This window comes from Balaenoptera musculus, chromosome 16, assembly GCF_009873245.2.
Source record: "Balaenoptera musculus isolate JJ_BM4_2016_0621 chromosome 16, mBalMus1.pri.v3, whole genome shotgun sequence".
Lineage (NCBI taxonomy): Eukaryota > Metazoa > Chordata > Mammalia > Artiodactyla > Balaenopteridae > Balaenoptera > Balaenoptera musculus.
In genome coordinates this window covers 7,114,156-7,119,486 of record NC_045800.1, presented here as the reverse complement: position 1 = coordinate 7,119,486, position 5,331 = coordinate 7,114,156, and positions in this window count along the sequence as shown.

Below are 5,331 nucleotides of genomic sequence, written 5' to 3'. Positions count from 1 at the left end.
TCCAAAAGTGAAACCACTAGGTCAAAGGCATGCACATTTTTCAGCTTTTTTGGGGGGGGCGGTCAAATTTTATTTCATGTTGTTTGCATATTTTTCCTTTCTTTTTTCAAGATAAAATGGCTTTTTTCATAATCGTAAAAGATATACTCACTCAATGTAAATGATTTAGATTAAAAAAAGATATAAAGAAATGAAAATTACCAGGCAAATTCATCACAAATAACTACTGTTAACATTCCTTCCAGATCTTTCCTTATGTGCATATATATAAAAATATATATGTAATAACTATACATGTTCATCTCTAACTTATTTTCCCTTAACATAGCATGAACATCTTTCTAATAATTTAATAGAGGACTATATAATTTTTTTTGGCTGCACAGTATGCCACTGTACAGAGATATACTTTATGAAACCAAGTTTAGACATTTTTAAGGCTCGGACTCCTATTACCAAAACACTTTACAAATGGCTTATACCAATAATATCCACTCCCGCTGTCAGTGTGTGGCAATCCGTCTCATGACCAATGAAAACCATTTGCAATGTCCTACTTTTTTTCACTGAGCCGTTTCTAGCCAGGAGTAGTGCCAAGAATCTTGATGGATATGTTTGGTGGTTTGGGCTATTTTCTGAGAAAGAATGGGAAAGAATCTCCGTGGCTTACCTACCACGGCAGCTGCTGATTTCTGAAGAGTGGGTTGAGAGGGTGCTGGAGAAGGAAGCCAAGAGGACCCTGGCTTTCCGTAAATATAATTAGGTATTTATCAAACCTCCGGTCACGTCTCTGAATTCAGATGGGAAGTTTATTTACTGTTATGTAAAGTATCTTGGGGCAATACTGCATACAGATATTAGCAATTAACTCAATCTAAGAATCACAATTTTTGCAGTTAACAGAGTACCACGTCAATATTCTAATTGCGAATTCTGCCCAAAAGGCCAGTATCACAGGAAGCACGGAGCCTCTTAATGAGGCAGGACTTCCAAGAGAGACTAAAAACTGAGATGTTGAGGGTCAGACAGGGAGAGGCATGGATCTGAGCTGTGTCACGCAGGCTAGGGCTTTGCCACATACAAGTGGCGTCCACCCGTGACAGGGAGGCCTCCTTTGCTCTGCCCGTGTGAACAATGGGCCACCTGGGCTCCTTGGCTCACACCTCTGCAGCGCCCCTTCATTGGGCTGGAGGGGGTCTCTGATAACCTGCTGTCGCTGGTCCTTGGGACCAGGTGTGACTTACCCTCCTGAGTGCAACCTCTGTCCATGTAACCCTGGTACACTGAGCTGTCCCAGAAGGGGAGCTGGGGGTGCACTGGGAGGGATGGTGGGGGGCTTGGGAGCTCTGGAGGAGCCTTCCCACAGTCTCACTTGAAGGCCTAGGAGGCTGGGTTTGATTTGTGAACTTTTCTGATCCGACTCCCTTTCCAAGGTGTGTGCACAGAAGCAAACCTTGTCTTGCAGACAGAGTGCCCTGGGCCTTGGGTTTGTTCTTAATCCTCCCGGTTAAGGTCCTGGTGGCAACACAGGGAGTTAGAAGCATCAGCAAATTGTGGTTGTCTCTTATTCATGGACCAAAGTTTCCTTGTGGGCTCTCCTATCTCTACTTTGTTTTGTGGGAAAGCAGACAGCAACTGAGGAAAGAAAGTTCTACAGACCAGCAGCCAACCATGGTGCCGTTGGCAAAGAGAAGGAGGGTTGGCAAAACCACTGATTCCTGTTTTGATTCATGAGCTCAGACCTCTCTCTCTGTCTCTCTCTGACACACACACACACACACACACACACACACACACACCCCACTGTGTCTCATCTTATGGAACCCGTTTCAGAGCACATCTCCCCTGAGAAGCTTGCCTGCCTCCTTGGGCAGAGGTGGGTGCTTCCTGCTTGGGGCTTCCTGGCCTCCCAACAACACTGCTCCTATTGCTTTGGAATTCTCCCCTCAAGCCTGGAAGCCTCTGGGGAGAGATTCTGTCTTACCCGTCTCTGTATCTAGAGCATTCTGTCCAGGGCCTGCCATCTCAAAGGTGTGTCCTGTGTGTCTGGTGAACGGCAGGACATCACAGAACATCAGGCTTTTGTAAGTGGCTGACCCCATTTTGCACTTGAACCCATACCCAGGATTCATTAAGCCTTCCCAGTGCCCTGAAACTGCAAACAAGAAACATGGCGAATGGTTCCCTCAGTGGCTAGTTTCCAGGGGCTTCTAGATGATCGGCAGCCCTCGGGACCCCACAGTAGCCCTGGAAGACAATGGTGCAGCATACTGAGGGATTGTGAAGAAGGAAATCTAATAAAGGAATGTAAATCTCTTTAACCAGAGACCCCGGGCACAAAATGTTTGTGCCCTCAAAGGGGGTTCATTTTCCAGAAATAATATGAAAATAGCCTGGATAAAGCATTCGACTTTGTAAAACTTGTTCTGCCCTTGCAGCTGGGCTGCAGGCAGTGAGAGGAATGCCACCCTCCTTGACTGCACTCTTTTCCACATTTGCTATCAGAAATGTCTGAGCCTCACCAAGCACTGGTTGGCCCAGGGGATAGAAAGTGAGGAAGGGATTCCTTCCTCCCAAGGAGCCTGTGTCTGGAGGCGAAAACACAGGAGAGCAGTGCGATAACCCAAAGGCCCTGAGACACTCCTAGAGGGGCGCCCCCCCGTCCCGGAAGGGCAAAAGGCTTCTCAGGGGCTGGGGCATCTGAGTGGAATTTGGAAGGACTGACAGGGTTTCAAGGTGGAATACAGCACAAACAGAATGCCAAGCGTTTGCTGATCCCTAACTATCGAAGTCAGTCCAAATTCCTCTGCTAGCATTGAAGTCCTCCAGCGCGGGCTGCTCTCCTCCCCTGGATTCTTCAGTGACTTCCCCAGTTCAGTGCCACCAAGCTCAGTACAAGTTGCTCACACACATTCCAGGCCATCCACAGTGTAACAACTTCTGGCCTCATCGGTCATCTCTTCCCTCCTCCAAGCCCGTGCTCCTGCCTTCTGTCTGGATGCTCTCCTCCTCCATCTACACCTTCTGAGGTTCTTCCTGCTTCCTCTCCCCCAGGAGACTGTGGGTCCATCCTAGCCGCCATGGCAGCCCCTTTAGCACGCAGTACAGTGGGATCTCAGGGAAGTTTGGATTGCTTGCAGGAATCTCTCCTGCGGGGATGAGCGCCCCCCAGGGGCGAGGGCGCTGCCTTCCCTTTGCTGGGGAAACAAAGAGCACCCCCTGGACCCCACACTGGAGGAATGAACTTGTGGTTCTCCGACTGCTCTTTCCTCCTACTTGTCGGGACAACCCCTGGCAGTGACTCCTGCTTCTGTGTCCCCACAGGTGTGTTCTAAGGGAGATTTCCAGGTGGACTCTTATGCAAGTGCGAGGACCCAAACTCCTTCCTTGTTCATCTTGTCATTCATTTGTTCATGCCCCAAACACGGATGGAATGTGTGCCACGTGTCAGGGGTGCAGAAAGGACTGTCACCAGCCCTGTTCTGAGGGGTTTCCAGCCCAGGCGGGCAGTCAGAGCTGGTCACAGGCAGAGAGTCCGAGGAGGCAAGAGCTTGGCTCAGGGAGGAAGGAAGGGGTCACAAAGGCAAAGCAGCCAAGGTGGCACTACAGCCGAGTCTAGGAAATGGGTAAAGTGAGGGCATGTGGCCATCTGTGTGCGTGGGTGTGTACGTGCCTGCATGTGTGTCTTTTTAGGTGAATGTGCATGTGTGTGTCTAAGGGTGTACACGTATGTATGTGTATACATGTGTGAGTGTATGCAAGTGTGTATATGTGTATGAGCAGAGCATGTGTGTGTTTATATATGTCTGTGTATATATATAGATGTGTGCATGTGTGTATATGTGTGAGTGCATATATAGGTGTGTGTGCTTTGCACGTGTACATGGATGTGTGTACAGGTGTTTATATGTGTATGGGCATATCAGCATGCATGAGTGTATTCGTCTTGTGTATGTATGCATGTATGCATGTGTGTGTGTGTAAATTGAAGGGCATATTAGGCAGAGGGGATGGCATTTGGCGAGGGACCATAAGGATGGGAATGAACAGCTGTGAGTTGGTCATTTTCGGGTGGGGTCCTGTGTTAGGGAATAATGTGAGGTTTGGGAGAAGATGCTGGGCAGTCTCTGAGTTCCTTCGTTCCTTGGAAATCACCTGAGGAGCCAGGACTGAACCTCCGGGCCCTGGGGAGTCACTGAAACTGTAATTAAGAGAGTGACATGGCCAGAGCAGGTCTGACACCAACTCCCAGCCCCGCATTTGAGGGCTGCTCCAAGAGCTGGCCACAGGGCAAGACCCAGAAGACTGGTAATCTCCTCCAATTAGGAACGACTTTGACTGAGAAGTTGGAAGGAGACAAAGAAGGCAGGCTTGTTGTACCTTAACTCTTGGTTCATTCTTCCTGCTCTTCCATCCCCATGACTTTGTACTACGCAGTGAACTATCTGAGTCACTAGCCAATGCCCTGCTCTGCTGAGTGGTGCCTGGGGGTTCCCAGAGCAGTGGAGCCCCTGAGCTGGGGTGACTCTCGTGCGGGGGGAAGGATGGCCTCCCACGGAGACCTTGGCACATCTGGATTGCAGTAGGGAACCCATTACAGGGCTCTTTAAAAAATAAGGGCCCGGATTTTGAACAAACTCTTTTTGTGGGAATAACTTTTATGTTCCCGAGTATTTGTGGGTTCAGTTTTGCACACAGTTAGTTGTACTTAAAAATGCCTCCTTGAGGGCACAATTAGTCACTGGCAACTCATTCTAAAGGTGCCAGAGGCTAATTGTACCCCCCAAGAGAGAAGTTTCAGGTGTAATTAATTATTCTTTAATTATTAAATTTATTATTCACTGGTTGGATGCACAGAGTTGTGCTCGGGTGAACTTGCTGGCACAAGGACGGCTGGAATGAAGGGGTCTGTGCCACCCTCTGTGCAAACCTCTGCCAATAAAGGAGCTGTGGGAAAGAAAGACAGGCCTTTCTGGCTGCCTGGCTCAGCGTGGGAAATTCCTCAAGTGACAGTCAAGAGCCTGCTGTGTTGGGCGGATAGCGGGAGGGCCGGCCAGAAAGCCCGTGGCCTTGGGCCCCCTTGGTCAGGCAGAGGAAAGGGCTGGGGTCTGAAGTCGTCCAAGCTGGCCCTGCAGCCATGTGACCTGGCAAATGACAACTCCTCTCTGAGCCTCACCTGCAGAGCAGGCTGACAGTGCTGACCAATGTGCCCTGCTGTGCAGAGGGAGGAGCTGGGGCCACATACAGTGACGTTCAGCAGCTTCCCTGAGGGGCATCAGGACTGTGGGGTGATCACAGGAAGGTCCTCTGGAGCCTGATTTTCCAGTTTTG